We start from the raw sequence: 16,665 nt of genomic DNA, 5'->3' as shown, positions 1-16,665 counted from the left end.
CACCGGGCTGGAGGTACCACACACACACTCACACACACTCGCACACCCACACCCACACCGGGGGCTGGCTGTATCCCGGCTCCTCCCCCGCTAAGAGGCTCAGCCAGGGCAGGCGCTGCCCTCGCTCGGTGCCGGAGGTAGCGCGGCTCCGCGTCGGGCACCAGCGCTCCGTCCCCCACGCCGTCCCTGGCCATGCCCCGCTAAGGTAAGGCGAAAAGGCGGCAGGCGGCACCCGGGGGAGCCAGGCTGGGGGCTTGGAATGCTCTGGGTGGGGTGCAATGGGTGCAGCGGAGGTGTGATGGGGTGCGGTGCGATGCGGTGGGGAGCGGTGAGGCGCGATGGGTGGGATGGACGGGGAGTGCCCCCGTGGGGGCTGCGAGCAGCGAGTCGGATCAAACCTGGGGAAGAGGCTGGGCTCGATGGGAGGGGGGAGACGACGCGACCAGAGACTTGCCAGCATTGACCAGCAGCCCCGAGCCAGCTCGGCTCCTGCAGCACGGATTACCGGCTCGGTAATTTCTAGCTGCTGCTTAATTTGGCTGGGATCACCGAGCAGTGAGCTGGAGTGAAGGGCGGAGGGCATTGTCCTCCTGTACTGCGCTGTGCAGCCCCCCCCCCCCCCCCCCCCCCCCCCCACTTTGCTCCACAGCCCTTCCATATTCAGGGATACCTCTGGAAGTGCTTGAGGATGGGGAGAGGCTGTTGCTGCACTGGCGATGGCACAGGACCCCAGGTGTCCTCCCAATCCACCTCACCTTCTCCCTGCTCTCACCCAGCGCCAAACACATCATTTAAATGAATAATAGCCTTTCTCAGGCAGGAGTTTTCCCTGGCTGCAGTGTAGCATAGCATGTGTCCAGGCTGGTTTTGGTGGGCTGTCCCCTAGGTCACACTGGTGCTGGTAAGCAGATCCCAGGACTTTCCCAGGCTGTTTAAATTATTAGGACCGTCCTTGGACAGGGACTGAAATCTGACATGGGATAGGCAATTCCCACAAACCAATTTGCATTTTGCTGCCTGCTTTTGGTGTTTTGTACATGGGTTGTGCTGGACCAGCTGAGCTCTGTACCAAAGAAAGGTACAGACTTTCCTAGGATAGTTACAATTACATTATCCTAAGGAAAGTGGAACTGGCATCTCTTAGCATCTCTGGGAAGACTGGGGTGTATGGTGGAGGACCTGTCCTGTAGGCAACATGGAGGGGGAGTTTGAAATGCAACAGGCCAGTGAGTCTAAGATGGTCTGTTTGCCCCCCGGGATGCTAAGTTCCCCCTGTAAAAGGAACTGGCAGGAGCTAGAGGATCTTCTTACAGCCCCAGGCATTTGGTGTGAGAGTGCTTCTCTCCATAGTCTGGGCAAAAGGATGTCCAACAACCAACCCTATGGGGTTAACCTGTGCATTACATCAAGATGTCAAGGACTCAGCTTGTGTTCCAAGCTGACTACTCACACCTCCTCCACTATAGGATTCTGTGGGTCCTATCTCTCTTCCTATGAGATGAGGGACCACAAGGTCCCAGCACTGGTAGTGTGAAGGTGTGGGATGGTTTTGCAGCTTTGGACTCTTTGCCAATGCTTCAGTCAAAACCTGCATCCCTGTGAGACCCTGTGAAGTCTCCCCCCTACCCTATGCCTAAACTGTCCCAGAGGCAACCAAAGGGCAAACAGAACAAAAACCAGGACAGCACTTCCTTTCTGTTTGTTGATTGCCAAAATGGTTTTGACCTGTGGTTTTGCAATCTCTGAGCCCTGACAGTTTCCAAATACGTGTCTAAATTGTGTTTAACATTTAAGTTTTTGTGATGACCTGGTGGCAACAAGCTTTGAGCTTCTGTAAAACTAAGATGTAGGGCCAAAGTCTTCTCTTGGGCTTTTTGGGGTGGGACTGGAGTAACTTCATGAAGTTACAGTATCTCCCCACTGATACCAACATCTGTGAGATCTGAATCCTGCCCAGGGATGAATCTCTTTCATAAAGCAATATTATTTCTAACTCGTTTCCCCTTCTCAGAGCAGCCAATTCATCTTGCTCACTATTAAGTTTTCATGGACCAAGGGCTGCTGTACAGTATTTCTGTCTTACGCTTGCTAACTTGTGACTTCGCAATCCTTGGGTTGCCATGGAAAGGATTATGCTGTGATTAATGAAGGCATTGTCAGCTCATAGTTTTTTTCAAAGCCTATCCTGGAGCTGCAGAGAACAGCTTCCAAGCCTGGTGGAAAGAGGCTGACAGGAGAGGCAGCTTCAGGCACTCAGTCCTGGGCACATTTTTGGTTGTCCGCACCAAGACAGTGCTGTCAGGTAGCAGTTGCTGCCTCCACTCAGTGCCACATCAGCTCTGCCAGTCCCTTTTGAGGGTGACAGGAGGAACAGGGGCTTTTATTGTTCTCTTGGGGCAGAGCTAGATTTTTGTGGCTCCCAAAGCAGACTAGGACAAGTGTCACTGTACCAGGAGTCTGGCAGGATGTGGAGACAGTGTGTAAGGGAGCTTTGCACTGTGAAACCCTCCTTTCTGCTAGGCAACATGCAAGGAGAACCTGATATGGGATGAGCTGATGTGTTTGTGACTTTCTGGCTCCCCAGAAAAGTGCTAGGTAGAGCCAGAAAGCTTATCAGGACAGAACTGCCCTGTCAGTGTCCACGTTTATGCTGTCCATCCAACCCCAGGTAGACCCCACCAAACCCCACTGCACCTGGAGCTGTGCACAGAGCCCCTGCTCTGAGTCATAGAATCACAGAATCATTACAGCTGGAAAAGCCCTCTGAGATCATGAAGTCCAACTGTTAACCCAGCACTGCCAAGCCCACCGCTAAACCATGTCCCCAAGTGCCACATCTACATGTCTTTTTAAATACCTCAAGTGCTTGACCAGCCTTTCTGTGAAGAATTGTTCCTAATATCCAGTATAAAGTTCTTGCAGTCAGGAAACTAGGAGAGAGCAGAGTGCAGCTGTGCCTACTTCACAAGGGGAGTGCAAAATATAGAAATCCAGTGAAAAACAGGCATTTGAAGTAGACTGAGTACCAAATAAAAATATAAAAGCTCAAAATCCAAAGCAAAAAATCCCTGTGAACCCCTTCATTTCTGGGCACCATTGGGTGAGTTCTCCCCAGACCTGCCCAGCCTGAGCAGCTATGGAGCAACTTCAACCTCAGCCCAACTGGGATTTGAAAACTGCATGCTTGGTCCCATTGTCAGCCTCAGAGCAGTCACAGAAAATCACTGAGCTCTTCTTGGACCTCAGTCCCAGAAAGTGGGACTTTCATGACATGTTGGTTCAGCTGCTGCCATCCCTTTTCCTGCATTTAACATGTTGTAATAACTCAGTGCTTGCCTGGGGCGCAGGTGACCTGAAAGCAGTTTCACATGCATGAAAGGAGTTCACTTATATTGTAGACTGACAGGTGCCTGGGGTGGGGTAGAGATTTCATTGCAGTTGTTGCTGCACAGTCAGCACGTTTATGATGTGTGGAGGAAGGAAGACTTGCAAGAGGACATGCCCAAGGTTATGCTGAGTGTTGGGAGAATTGAGACTGTGAATCCTGGTTTTGACCTCTTTTCCTATCTGACACTGGCTTGTACAGTGAGAGTTGTGCCGGGGGGATGGGGGGGGAGGGGGGCTTCACCCCAGCAGACAAAGCCACCCTCTGCAGCTGTTCCTGACTTTGGAAATGGGAAGATAAATCTGGGATCATAGCGAAGTTGGAGAGAGGATGGGGACAACATGAAGGTTGGCAAGGGAGGATAAATAGAAAACGGCAGGTATCTACAGTGCCTAGATGTCTTCATGTAATGTAAAGACTTTAGGAATATTATAGAATCATAGAATGTTTTGGGTTGGAAGTGACCTTAAAGATCAACTCATTCCCACCCACCTTGCCATGGGCAGGGATACCTTCCGCTGGACCAGGTTGCTTAAAGCCCCATCTTGGGTGGCTTTGAACATTTCCAGAGATGGGGCATCCACAGCTTCTCCGGGCAACCTGTTCCAGTGCCTTACCATCTGTATGATTTAGTCTCATTGGGCTTGCAGGTTGCAGCTGTGAAACACCTTCCACCTAAGAGGGCTTTGGAAAGGCTGAGCAGGACTCACCTGCCCAACACACTGAGATACAGGAAAAAGGTGCTCTGAGGATGTTCTGAGGTGACCTGGGATGTGCTAGATTGGGACCAGGACCCATCTATAGGGACCAAGCCCTTCTGTGTTCCTGCTCATATCTGTAATTGTCCAGAGAGCAAATTCCATTTTTCTGCTGACTTATTTCAATCAAGATAAATCTAGTAAATCTAATTAAAAAAAGTTCCGCTGGGTAGAATTCTGAGAAAGGAGAGATGGTTAGAGGTTTGGAACACTTTCCACAAGAGGAAGACAAAGACTTCATCTTAAGAGAGATGGAAAGAATGCATGTTAGAGATCCTGGAAGATCATGTTTGCATGGTGAAGACAAAAGGAGGACTTTCCATAATTTTCCTTGGAAATACAAAAAGTAGGGAGCATCTAATAAAGATTATAGGGAGCAGGCTCAAAGAAAGAAAAAGAGTTCACACAACCTGGCATCTGTGGTACTCCTTATGGCAGGATCCTGTGGATCCTAAAAGTATTGATGGGTTAAAAAAGCACAAGTTCATTTATAGAAAGCCTCTCAAAAACTATAAAATAGATATATATTAAAGGGAAAAAAAACTACCCTTTTTTGGCTCTAGGAGTTCTTGAGCTGCAAATTATTAGTGTCTGTGGGAACATTACAGAGTAATGCCACTACATCTTCACCCTGCTTTTGTATTGCTCCTTAGGCATCCTCTGGCAGAGAAGTACAATGGATGGGGAACCCACAGGCTGGATCCAGTGTGGGCTATTTTGTATGGAGCTCAACTCACCAAAAAGTTGCTCATGCCCTGAGTCCTCCTTGAAACAATTCTTCTGAGATAGCCTCACTGCACTTCTTAGTTTTCTTGGAGAAGATAAGATGTCAGCTCATCACATTAGTAACAGTGCCATGTATTATGTGGGTTGAGGAAAATAAAACAAAACTTATTCCCTTCTTTTTTCACTGAAAATATCTTGGTGCCAGCAAAAACAGAGAGGATCTTAATGAGATTTCTTGAAGGTTCTGTATCAGATTTCCTTTATGCCAGTAGAGAATTACCACAAAGATAGCGATCAGCTAGATCTCTGCTAGAAAGGCTGGGGTTTGCATATGGATTCCTGTGATTTCCAGAGCTGACCCATGCTCTTGTTGGTGTGAGGCTTGCTTTGCAAGTCATTTTTCCATGTGCCCAGTTTGTTGGTGTACAGGAGTTTGAACTCATGTCAACAGGAGAAGAAAATGCTTTGCCTCTTGGTGGCACTGAGTTCCCAGTCTGGGCAAAGCTCCCACTGAGCTCAGTGGGTTCTAAGAGCTTCACAATGACAGTGGGTTTGAAAGGGAAGGGAACATCCACAAACCACAACACCACTTGCCACCAGAGTTAGGGTCCCCTTCTCTGCCTGAGGCTGGGGGGGCAGAGATACAGCATGTGCACCTTGTGGTGAGTTAGAAGGAGCCCTTCAAGCCCATCTACAGCACATCAAACTGCTGCCTCCCACGTCTGAACCTTTGGGTGTTTTCCAGCATCAGCGGAGGTGGCCATTACATTGTGCTACTCCAGCTATTTCTGTCCTGCTTCCTCTCATCCCTCAGCTTTGCTGGATCAGTGCCATCAAGGCCAGCAGATTTACCCTGGGCTGAGATGAACTCCAGAAACCACACACATACAGTGGCTTTCTCTCTCCTACAATCCACAGAGAGTTTCGGTCTGGAGAAACAAAAGGGTAGTTATTTCATCCATAACTTCTGTGTAAGGACCTTCCTCAAGCCCATGAAGAATCTGCATGCACAGGGCTGTCAGAGCAGGGAAGGTGATTGCTATTTGCTCTTCAGCTTCCCTGCTCAGCTTCTTGGCTGCCTTTAGTGCAGATGGAACATTAAAGCCAGGAGAACCCAAACTTCTATAGTCTGGTTTTTTGGAAGTAATGTCCAGGAAGGAAGCATAACTGGATTTATGGGTTTTTTGGGTTTTTTTTCTTTGTATGTTGGAGAACTGCAAGAGCCTGGTGTAGCCTTTGCCATAGACATGAGAAGACATTGTATTGGTGGAGTTACTGGAAGCCCCCATGAGCTCTCAGTGGTGTTACCAATACACATCCTGAACACACCCCCAGGCCGGGCTGCTGGTACAACTGCATCCCTGATCCAAAAAAGAAATCAGGGACAACAGTCTCCACCAGTCCTTTAGGGTTCCTTTCATTTCTGCAGGCTCTGAGAGCTACCAGCTATCTCAGAGTACTTGAGGTGCCAAGACATAGGGATCAGGAGCCGCAGCAGGAACTCTTAGATCTTTTGTGTAATTCAGTAAAGCAGTACACAGAGACTCGTAAACAATTACTGAGCAGGTCAGCCCAATATGCTGTCATGCCAAAGAGGTCTGTCAGAGCAGGTATTCTGCAAGGACACCATCCCTCCCACATGAAGTATTTCTCTTCTCCAGCACGAGACAAGGGAAACTTTGCCTGGTGATGCCACCAGTGCTTGTGGGTGATGAAGCAGGTCCTTATCATAGAATCATAGAATCCTTAAGGCTGGAAAAAGACCTCTAAGATCATCAAGTCCGACCATTAACCCAGCACTGCCAAGCCCACCACTAAACCATATCCCTAAGCACCAAATCTACATGTTTTCTTTATGGGAAGGAGAGTTTCTGAAAGCGCAATTTTGGTACTTCAGAAAGGCACTGGGATGTTGCTTTCTCCATTGCTAAATGTCATGGCTGCACTTAGAACATCAGAGAGGAGACAAGAGAGCATGCAGTGATCTTGGCCAAATGATGGAGTAAATCAGGACTGCGGTTAATTCAGGTTAATTATACCAGTACAGACTAGGTTGATGGGTAACAGAGGGTAAAAGCTGTTAGGGCAACCTTATTGCTCTTAGAAATAACCCTCTGTTTATCCCCCAGTGCCCTGTTATATCTGTTTTTTGTCTCAGAACAGACTACTCTCTGGAGTAGCAAAGCAGGTTCTGTCCTCCCAGCCCTGACCTCAGCAGTCAGGGAAGATATTAAGTAAAAAGGGCTGTTAACAAAAGTCAAGCTTTTCAGGTGCGGCTGTGATGTTCACCTCAGCCAAGGGAGGTCTCCGGAAAACACCAATTTTTTATGTGTAGCTAAGAGTAAATCGCAAATATCAAGTCACCCCTTTCTTCGTGGGGGTATCTCAAAGTACCGCAAAGAAGGTAGGAACAGAGAAGCTTGTTAGAACTGCAATAAGGACCTGATTAAAGCTGGCTTGCTCATCTAGTCTGATTTCCACAGGAAACAAGGCTTGTGTGGCCACTCTGCCCATCTCTTTAGATGTGTCACCTAATCACAGTAGTTTGATGACCAAGTTCACTTTGAATTTGACAGAGCTGTAGCAAGGTAGCAAAGTTCCTAGACACTTCCTGAAAAGACATGTGTAAGCATGCAAGAAATCTAGTGCCCTGAGGCACAATGATCTCCTGTTGGACACCAGAGATCCCAGGTGTGGTAAGAAAGCTGTTCGGGATATCCCACCTGCAGGAAAGGCTTCTTAGGGGGGCTGTGTCTTACTGACCATCTAGAAATCTTATTATTTGGAATTTTGTCATTGTAAATTAGGCTTCTGTTAGTGCTGCTCCTTGCAGAGGAAATTCTGTCTGTTTCTAGCTCTGCTATTTGCCAGGTGGGAACTTGGCATGGAGTGAAGTCTCTTCATCTCCTGGAGATTCCAGTTCTTTTGTCCATCCAGGCTGTTTTGGGATGCAATGACTTTTACTTTATGTCTATGCAATACCTAACATATCACAGAATCATAGAATGGTTTGTGCTGGAAGGGACCTTAGAGACTATCTCATTCCAACCCTCCTACCATGAGCTGAGACATCCTCCACCAGGCCAGGTTGCTCAAAGCCTCATCCAACCTGGCCTTGAACACTTCCAGGGATGGGATATCCATAGCTTCTCTGGGCAACCTGTGTTGCCCAGAGGGTGTTTTACCACCCTCACAATAAAGTGTTTCCTCCTATATCTAATGTAAATCTACCCTTTTATGTGCCCTTTAGTCTAACTCTGCTTTGGCAAAGACCTGTAGGCATGACCAGTTTAGACAGATGATGCCCTTTAGAGCACAGAGCATCCCATGCATTGAATAACACGCAGTGACTCCATATGCCACTAAAAACAGAAGAGTAGTAGATGGAGCAGCAAACAGCCCCTGTGACTCAGCTTCCCCAGCTGAAAAATTAATATAACATTTTGCATGTGCAGCCAATGAGTCAGGGAGTGTCTGTCCCCCTCTCATCCGGGCTATTACAGGGCTGATGTCTCCCAGCACTTCCTGATGCTGCCCTGAGGCATCTAATGGTGATTGCACCAAAGGCACCCTGGAAGGACAGAGCAGAGTCTCTACTTAATTTTACAGTTACCATTCAAGCAAAACAACCTCTGGAGTCAACAGAAGTCTCATCAGATAAAACAGGGCTGGTATCTTCTGATTTGAGCTCACTTAATCCTAACAGTCCTTGGATTTGGAGACTGACCCCAGCCTTCTGAAGGGCCACCTTGAATTTCTCCAGGATCATGAGAGATAAGGGGATAGTGTCAGGGCAGGTGGAAGAATGATTTCGCTAAAAATCCCCCCCAAGGGGTTCCTGGTGAGAAAAAGAAAACATCACAGGATTATAATAGCTTGCAGAAGTCTTGCTCCAGCCACCATTAATAGCACCAAAAGGAGAGAGACCACACAACCAAGGCCAGACCAGTAGGGACCAGCAAGAGTATAGGGTGAGACAGCTGCTTATTAGGACAATTTAAGGATAGAGAAGAGCAGAGGAGCTGCTTTTATTAAAGACATTTTGATCTGGAGTCATAGGCACAGACTTGGGTGTCCTGGTTCTCCTGCATGACCTTGGGGAAAGTGACATCCTCCCTTCACATCTCAGTTTCTCTCTGTGTGAAATGAGGATAGCATTGTCCCCTCCTCCATAAATAGGCTGGGATTCATGAAGGAATAACACAGCATAATATCTCACTGGGGTGGTTGCTAAAACAGTGGCTGGAGTAAAGACTCCCTTTAACAAACATTTCTATAGCAAAAAAGCAACAGTATGTTAGCAATTAATTTATTGGTTTGAGATTAGTTCAGATCTTTCCTCTGCTATATGTTATCTGGATGGTGGAAGGTTATCTACAGACTGTTTTAAAAGGGAGCACTTCATGGGACTTAGAAAGAAAGAACCCAAATACATAAATCCCTCCAAAACCACTTGAACAACAAGCTCCAGTGTGCCACAAGACAAATCACCTGATGCCCCATAAATTTTGTTTTGGGACCCTGATCCCAGTCTGCAATAGAAGCAGTGCTCCTTCTCCTGCCCTCTGTCTTGTAGTAAGGCCTGTGGTCTTGTAGGGTCATGAGACAGAAAACTTGGACAGCCAAGGAGATGATCCAATTCAAGCTCCTTCACTGCATGGTCCAGTTATTCCTAACTGGAGGTGGGAATGTAGGATTGTCCACAGTATATAACTAGGGGATATATATATCCTTCTATATAGGGAGTGTGTGTATAAATAAAAATATATTTAAAGATAGATAGATAGATAGATAGATAGATAGATAGATAGATAGACAGACAGATAGATAGATAGATAGATGTAGAAATCTTCCCTTAGATTTCTGTTTCCCAAACCTTTGGAACAGGTTACCCAGAGAAACTGTGCTTGCCCCATCCTTCTTGGATGGGACTTTGAGCAACCTGGTCTAGTGGTAAGGTTCCATGCCCATGGTAGAGGCATTGAAACAAGATTATCTTTAAGGTCCCTTACAGCTTAAGTCATTCTAGGATTCTATGATATGTATGGAGTTTATCTCAGATAACAGACAGTCTTTGTAGGTGCCTAAGCAACACAGCCGAAGGACTACACCTGCAACTAAGCTAAGGGCTAATGTCTGTGATTCCACTGCAGGGCTGGCAGAGCCTGTGTGGCTCAGAAGGTTCCTACCTGTGGATACCTCAGAGAATTTTTGAACCTGGCCCAAAACAGGATGTTCCACACATGAATCTCCTCCCAAATCCATGCATTCAATGTAAAACACATCAGGCTGAAGTCTGTGTGTATCCCTTGCTCTGTAAATGCCAGGGATCAACCAGCTCATGAAGGAGCAGATCCATGGTGACCCTACCAACTGTGGCTAGTCTGTTCAGCCCAGGCTTGTTGGGGCTCCCTGAGCATGAGTAGGCAGGATCTGAGTTCTGATCTTGGCACAGTGCTGTGTGGACATCCCAGTTTGCTCAGGACCAGCAAGAGGACTTCCAGTACAGCCAATCACTGTGCTACTCCAAGGAGAAGAGTCTTGAGAGCATGTTCATCTCTCATATCACCCCCAATTTCAAACATAGGCTTTACTCATAATTTGTTTGTGTCATGTGGCCGACCCTCTATGTAGACTCTAGCAAGTCTTGGAAGTTCATCTACAGGTAAAGAAGAGATGAAAACAGTTGCAAAGACTGTTCGGCCAACCTGTAAGTGCAGCATTTTCTCTAGATCAGCTCAGCCTGCTGGATCTGGATTATGATGAAATTACACCTGACTTCCTTGCAAAAGGATACTTTATTTGATTAATTATTGTGGCTGTTGAAAAATACTCAATCACTGGTAGAGGCTGGTGCACAAAAGGAAATTGCCTTCATCGGGAGGCTGTGTTGAGCGCTCTGCGGAGAGTTGGGATCGGATACCACCGTGATCCATTGTTCTGCTTTAACTACTTGAAAGCACAGTAAGGGAGAAAAGGTCAGGTCTTTTGTTCAACTTATCTACCTATTGGGCTTTTCGGGGAGATCAAATGAAGGGCAAATCTATTGAACTTCCTGCTGAAGGCTTAAAAAATTGATGCCCATTTCCTGACCACTCTCAGGTGAACAGAGGCTACACATGGATTCTCTAACTTTCCAGAGGAGGGAGTTTTCTGTGGTTTCTTGCTTTAGTGTAACCTTTTTGGCTCATTCAGTCTCTTTCCATGGCACTCCTACCAAAACCCTTCAAAGAGAGGTTTGGGGACCAAAGCCTCAGAGTCAGCTGAGCAGTCTTTTGACATATTCACAGCTGCTCAGGGATGGGAATAAGGAGGGGACAGGGAACTGAAACCAGTCACCTCAGGCTTCTTCTGTAACCTATGGACAGAAATAATGCTGACTTCTACAACAGATGGATGAATCAAGCCTTGGAAGCATTAGTTTGTCCCCATAGCCCTGGAGGTGATCTTAGAGAATCACAGAATGATTTAGGTTGGAAAAGACCTCTACGATCATTGAGTCCAACCCTTAACCCAACACTGCTATGATCTGTGACATGGCCAGGAGGAGGCAAGGAAATGTTCAGGCATTGCTTTGCACCATTCCTAGGTAGTAAGTGCATCTAAACGGGTTCTTGCCTTTGTGGAAGCTTTTGCTTCTGTCTTGAGCTCTGTTTAAAGTCACATCCTGAGGTCTGCAGTGTTTTAGGGTTAGCTTTTATGTTAATTAGTTTTTCACCTATGAAGACATGGTGTGAACTCAGTGTTGCATGCTCCCATCAGTATAGCTAAACACATATGTGGTGTCAGCCCCTCTGGGGAACTGTCTGTCTTGTCCTAATCTGAAATATAAAAGAGTTTGGATAACTTTTTCAGGAGACTGGTACTGACAAAGCAGAGGAATAAATGAACCACAGAGAGCAACGAAAGTGCTCAGAGGGCTGGAGCACCTCTCCTATGAAGACAGGCTGAGAGAGTTGGGATTGTTCATCCTGGAGAGGAAAAGGTTCTGAGGACACCTTAGAGCACCTTCCAGTACCTAAAGGGACTGCAAGAGAGCTGGAGAGGGACTTTTGACAAGTGCATGGAGTGATAGGACAAGAGGGAGTGGTTTCAAACTGAAAGAGCGTGGGGTTAGATTAGATAGGAATAAATTCTTCACTGTGAGAATGGTGAGGCACTGGAAGAGGTTGCCCCAAGAAGCTGTGGATGCCTCATCCCTGGAAACATTCGAAGTCAGGTTGGATGGGGCTTTGAGCAACCTGATCTAATGGAAGATGTCCCTGCACATGGGAGGGAGAGTTGGACCAGATGACCTTTAAAAGGGCCCTTCCAACTCAAACTATTCTATTATTCTAAACAACCTGTGAGATCCTGCATCTGGAGTTGAGTCTTCGTTGTCCTTTCACTGACCAGTGCAATGCTTTGCAAAGGCAAACAGGATGGCACAGCTTGCAGCTGTCATAGGGGGCTGTGATTAATTGATGCAGCTCATGGCAGAGGAAGACACAGAGTATCACGTTCCTTTCCCTCACTGTCTTTTAAAACCCTTCACACCCAGTCTCAGGAGAGACCACCTCAGCATTTCATGGGGTGCAGCTGGTGGAAATCAGCACATTTTTACCTAAGTCAGTTTATCTCAATTGTTTCATACTGCTGGGGGTCTGGTCATTGAGATTTTTAGCTGGGTTGAAAGTGTTTGCATTTTTAGCTAATCCACAGTCAACCTGACCAATGAGGAGAGCTCAGCATATGGTTTAAGTGTTCAGTTTTCAGGGAGGAACCAGATTTTTCATATTTTTCAGCTCTGCCTGATGTCTTTTGAAAATTAGTCTCTGATTTTGGCCACTGAAGTCTTTGGCTGGAAACTCTATGTACTGCACAGCCCCTGACACTGCTCTGTCACTCACGTTGAGTAGATTACACCCTATTTGTTGGTGGTTTCAGTTACGAGCCTCATTTCCCTGGGTTTCAGTTGCACTTGCAGAATGACAGACTGCAGTGTGCATTAGCACCGCACTTTCTTTCCTGAGCTACCTGCAAGGAAAAAAACCCCGCAATGTACAGAAGTACAAAGTATCTGTGTATGTAATGCATCGAGACTACTCTTACATTGGTCTGTTTTACTACAAAAAGCCACGGTGGTGCCTGCAGTCTTTTCACCCTGTAGTTATTTGGCTAATCAATTAGCAGGTTGTCTGTGTTCTTTTGTGTAGGAAAGGTTCTCTGTACTTCAAGCAGCTTGAATTTTCTGGGTTTGGAGTTTGCAGATCTGCATCCCTTTTTGTAGCAACAAAAAAAACCCGAACACAAACAAACAAACCAAAAAACCCCACAGTAACAAACTATCAGGTCTTCCCTGGGAACAGCATCCGCCCACCAGAAGGAAAAGCCTGGCGGGAGTACCCTCTAATCTAATTAGTACCTAATGCTGTGCCTTTCATCACTGTAAGGCTGAGTGTTGCAGGAATAGCTAGAGAAAAATCTGCGAACTTGCAGGCTGTTGTTTAGTTGCACAGTGTTGCACACCAAAGGAGCCCTTCTGAGAATCCAGGGCTTCCCAATGGATTTTTATCCCCCTGCTATCACATATACCTCTACATCTCAGCTTTCAGCTATGCTTGAGTCTCTCTTTTTCCCTCAGTTGTCCAGGAAGACGGACCTGCTGCTGGTGGGGAGGCCATTCTTTAAAACCGGATACACCTCTTGTTCTCCTGATACCAGCAGTCTCTGCAAATCTGGTGGCCACAAAAGGTCTGATCCAAAGGCTGTAGGAAAGGTTTTTCATGACCTTCAGTGAGCTTGGGTCAGAGTTTTTCCAGGAAAACATGCTCTGTGGTGATCGCTTCACAGTGTATGCAGAGCCCACAGACAAGCTGTGTCATGGATGCACTGGTCACATGAGAAATGGTAATTCCAAGGTTTCCTGAAGCTTACTGCAATTGTGACCTGCCTTGCTGAGGTTAGAGCTTCCTCGCATTCCTCACGTCATTTGTCAGCATGACCTCAAGATGATCCTTCTGTGCGGAGGCGGCAATTAAGACATAAACAAGGGAACTTTCTCAGCACGGGGGCAGGCAGCATGTGGCCAGGTGGTTCTTGCTGTGTCCCCACATCCCTGCCAGGAGAGTATCATACTGTTTGCTCACTAGTAAAAACTCAGGGTGTGCTGTCTTGTGTAGAAGAAAAACAACAAATACTCTGGGTGAATTCCTGTTGCCATTGAATTCAGATCAATACTGTTGCGTTTCATGAGAATGCATCTTTTCTCTACATTAAAAGAGATAACAGGAAACAAAACCAGGAAGCTGGATTTTACTTTTCTGGAGGAGTTGGAAATGATAATTTCTTCTTGCAAGGATGAAGATATCATGGTAAGGGAAGGTGTTAAGTGAATGGCCATTACCATGAACATTTCAGTCAGATAGGGGAAATGATGGACATCATAGAGTCATGGAATGGTTTGGGTTGAAAGGGACCTTCAAGATCATCTAGTTCCAACCCCTCTGTTATGGGTAAGGACACCTTTCACTAGACCTGGTTACTCCAAGCCCCATCCAGTACCTCACCACCCTCACAGGGAAGTATTTCCTCCTAATATCTAATCTAAACCTGCCTTCTTTCAGTTTAAAGCCATTCCCCCTTGTCCTGCCTTTGCATGCCTGTGCCAAAAGTCCCTCTCCATCCCTCATTTTAAGCAGCATCCCAGTAGCTAAAGCAGCCATCTTCAAGCAAGACTCAAAGTCAGGGCTCTCCTCCACCAAGGTGGTGGTTTAGCCCATTACCCACCTCTCAGCAAGTCCTGAACGGCCAATCTTCACATATGCTTTGAAGGAAAACCTGACCAAAGGGGAGAACTTTCTTTTTTATGCAAAAAGAAAGCAAAATGGGATGCTACAGCCCAAGGAGATAGGGATATCCCAGGCAGCACTGAATGGCAGAGGATCAGACTTATCTGAGATTTACCCAAGATGGGCCGAGAAACCATGACAGGGGGTGTGAAGTTCTTACTGTGAGAGCCTGAGTGTTTGGTTCATTGAAAAGCAAAGTGAGAAATGATGGGAGTAGACTGTGAGCTAATTACCTAGAGAAGGTTGTCTCTGTCGAGAGCTTGCTTGTTGATCAAGCTGGCAGGGACGATAACTTGTTAGTCATGAAGAAGATGGATGGCTGCCATATTCGGACTAATGTCTTCTGACCTAAAAGCTCTGGTTCTCGTTTGGGGCTCTAGGAAGAATGCAAAAATACAGACTGTCATATCTTTCCAACCATAACAACTTACAGATGGACAAAGACTAGGAGGAGTGGTATGTAGTGACATTGTCTTCTTCATCTCTGCTCACTATCATACACAGTCAATGGTTAGAGATCCCAAAGACTGGGGGTTTTGTTGGTTTAACCTTATTCAAAAGCCACTGTTTTTCTTCCTGATCTGAATCCTGCTTTTGGTAAAGACAAAGGCGCTTGTCTCTGAGGGTGCAGGTCTGACCTTTTTATTCACCATTTCTCAGACAACCAGTGAAATACACTGAAAAATCCTTAATCCTTCTCAGCTCCCTTGCTGGAGGGCAGAAGGTGAAAGCAGCAGTGTGCAGAGAGCGTTGGTGTATTAAATCTCTTTGCTCAACTAGGTTGACACATTTCTGCCAGTCAAATGACGCAGACAGAAGGCGAATGAAGTTCTCCTGTTTTTTTTCACACTATTAAGTTCACAGGGTGTTCTCCAAAAGGCAGGCTCTCCACCAAGCTGGGTGCAGATTGGGACAGGCATGGAATGTGAATGCATGCACCCCCTAAAATTAATTATTCATTTTCTTCATTGCATTTGCATTCAGGAAAATCACATGGTATGTGGAACTTCAGGAGAAAGGAATAGATTTTACATTTAGAAAGAAATACCTGAATTTATTCTAACCAATGCTTAATGAGCATGTGCTCTGGAGGATTAGCACTGTGGAGTGATCCCCCCGGAAGTATGGCCAGTCATGTGGTTGGACTCCCGTCCTGAAGTGCCAACAAGGAGCACAGAAATGCCAGTGAAAGAGATTAGAGTAGCAACACCCTTCTTTGCAATTGCAGGACAATGGCTTTGTTCCTCAGACTTTCTCCTCCAAAGTCAGATCAGGAAAGCCATGGTAGAGGTCACTGTGATGGAGACCCCATACTGAAGCACTCCTTGGCTTGACTGGTGACCACAGCTTGCAAGCAGGTGATGTGTATAGTTCCATGTCATACATCACTCTGCATCCAGAAGTAGATTAAAGCCCCTTCAGCCTCACCCCGCTGCCTCCCTCAGATGTTCTGTTCAGATAATGTTTTCAACTAGTGATGGCCAGAAAACTGCAAAATGAACCAAATTTACAAAACATATACTTTCTAGAGGGTTGTCTTTGTGCCCTTGTGTTATGTGTGTGATTTGGGAGAGATGCTAGGTACATTTTGTTTAGCCCAGCTCATTTCCCATGCCATCTGTAGACCTTCACACAGGAGATGAAGGTGGAATTCCAGTGCCCTACACACCTGCCAGCAAGGGTCACGGGGTCCAGATGGCTGTTTTGTTCCACTAGGGCCCCCATGAATTAGTAGGCAGCTGATCTCCCTGGTGCTCAGACAAGCCCAATCCTTCTTACTGATCCCTGTGGGAAGAACAGGGAGGCGAGTCTGCTCCTTCCCCTGCTCTTCCCTTTTGGGTTGTTCCCAGCTGAGCAATCTGTGGGGAAAACTGGCTTTCTGTTGTGTACAGAAACACTGTGCAACTCCCTTGCAAAGACTTCATGAGGGGAATTAAAAGCATAGAACAAGAGCAAGCCTGCTGGC

General features: G+C 46.6%; 1 protein-coding gene across 2 annotated transcripts in view; it reads left to right on the top strand.

Annotated features, from left to right (window-relative positions):
- MYO7A (myosin VIIA) overlaps positions 1-16,665 on the top strand; it is a 101,821-nt gene continuing 85,156 nt past the window's right edge. Inside the window, exon 1 of one of the 2 annotated variants that reach the window (XM_051779887.1) lies at positions 1-205. The gene's annotated coding sequence lies outside the window, so the exon portion shown is untranslated. The remainder of the gene's footprint in view (positions 206-16,665) is intronic. The other variant, XM_051779888.1, reaches the window with a different exon arrangement.

Source organism: Manacus candei, unplaced genomic scaffold (genome assembly GCF_025592945.1).
Source record: "Manacus candei isolate 608988 ecotype Guabito, Panama unplaced genomic scaffold, ASM2559294v1 h1tg000014l, whole genome shotgun sequence".
NCBI classification, from domain to species: Eukaryota; Metazoa; Chordata; class Aves; order Passeriformes; family Pipridae; genus Manacus; species Manacus candei.
Note: the sequence above shows the minus strand (reverse complement) of the source record. Positions and strands in the feature narration are given on the sequence as shown.